The sequence below is a fragment of the Orycteropus afer genome, unplaced genomic scaffold, assembly GCF_000298275.1.
Source record: "Orycteropus afer afer isolate SDZICR_OR568_19922 unplaced genomic scaffold, OryAfe1.0 scaffold00280, whole genome shotgun sequence".
In the NCBI taxonomy this organism is placed as follows: Eukaryota; Metazoa; Chordata; class Mammalia; order Tubulidentata; family Orycteropodidae; genus Orycteropus; species Orycteropus afer.
Window position 1 is genome coordinate 4,417,421 of NW_006921867.1, and position 1,166 is coordinate 4,418,586.

At 48.2% G+C, this 1,166-nt stretch overlaps 1 protein-coding gene across 1 annotated transcript in view; it reads left to right on the forward strand.

The window, feature by feature from the left end:
- LOC103205306 (dystrophin) overlaps positions 1-1,166 on the forward strand; it is a gene marked incomplete at its 3' end in the record, with an annotated part of 320,392 nt that overhangs the window by 27,978 nt on the left and 291,248 nt on the right. The gene's annotated exons all lie outside the window — the stretch shown is intronic.

The following is a 1,166-nucleotide window of genomic DNA, read 5'->3' on the forward strand; positions in this document are numbered from 1 at the left end:
TCGGCAAAAATTGTCTAAGTCTGTAAGGACGTTAAAGTCAAAAGTCCTGTGTTCTGGCCAGCAAGAGCTATTGTCTAGCGGCTATTGAGGTCACATTGTGGTAGACTAAAAGATGAGGCGTTTGGGGCAGATGTCTTGGTCTAGTAGTAAGATCTGAAGGTTTGTTAATAAACACCCCAGAGGGGTTGTTGGATCGATTTTGGTGTTTTGATTACCCATTGGTTTTGAGTTTTTCAGGTAGAAAAACTCAAAGCCACCAGAACCCTATGGCAATGGGATAGGGCCACTAGAACTCTATGCCAGCTGGACTGTTTTGCGTAGGTGGACGTCTCTGCCTGACACTAGACTGTCGAATGAGGGGTACACCCTCAGGGGAGGTAGGATGTCAGGCATCCCCGAGCAACCAAACTCCCAGACTGTGAGGAATTTCTGACGTGGTACCACGATTTTTCTGGGGTTCCTGGAACCCTGTGCCAGTGATGCAGAAAACTCCGGAACAAAACTCAGACTTTTGGGCAAGTCAACTCTCCAAAGGTAATCCACAGGAGATATTAAAAGAGGAAAGTAATTAAACTGGAGACATGAAAAGAGGAAAGTAATCACACTGGAGACATGTCCCAAGGACCACTCAGATGCCCGGTTGTCCGCTCCCCCCTCAGGGATTTAAGTGAGTCTTTGGCTAAGGTGTCTCCGTATAAACCCTGGAGCGGAGGGCAGAGCCACACCGTTGTGCCGATCTGACTTCACACGGAAATCAACTGAGGGCCCACTCAGACTCCGTGACTTAGATCTTGGAGCATCACAGAAACATTCACACAACTTCTCAGTCAGACGCAGACAGGTTACAACAGAACCAATTCAAACCGTCTGGTAGTAGGCACTGTTTCATCGCCCAGAGTCAAAAAATTAAAATGGCCCACAGGATGGAGGACAACAGAATACAAAATGTATGTCCTCCGGTGGGCATTGAGTAAAGGGTAAGATGTGACTTACCGGTGGTGGATGCTGGGGGCCGGAATTCCCTGGTCCAGGGGAAGAGGGAGAAGGGGAGCAAGAATTCCCTTGAGTTCTACTCCTCTTCCTGGGTTTTGGCACCAAATGTTATGCAGAGTTGCCGAGACACCAGGACACAGAGTTGTTTCAGAAGAGCAGTTTATTAGCACTCC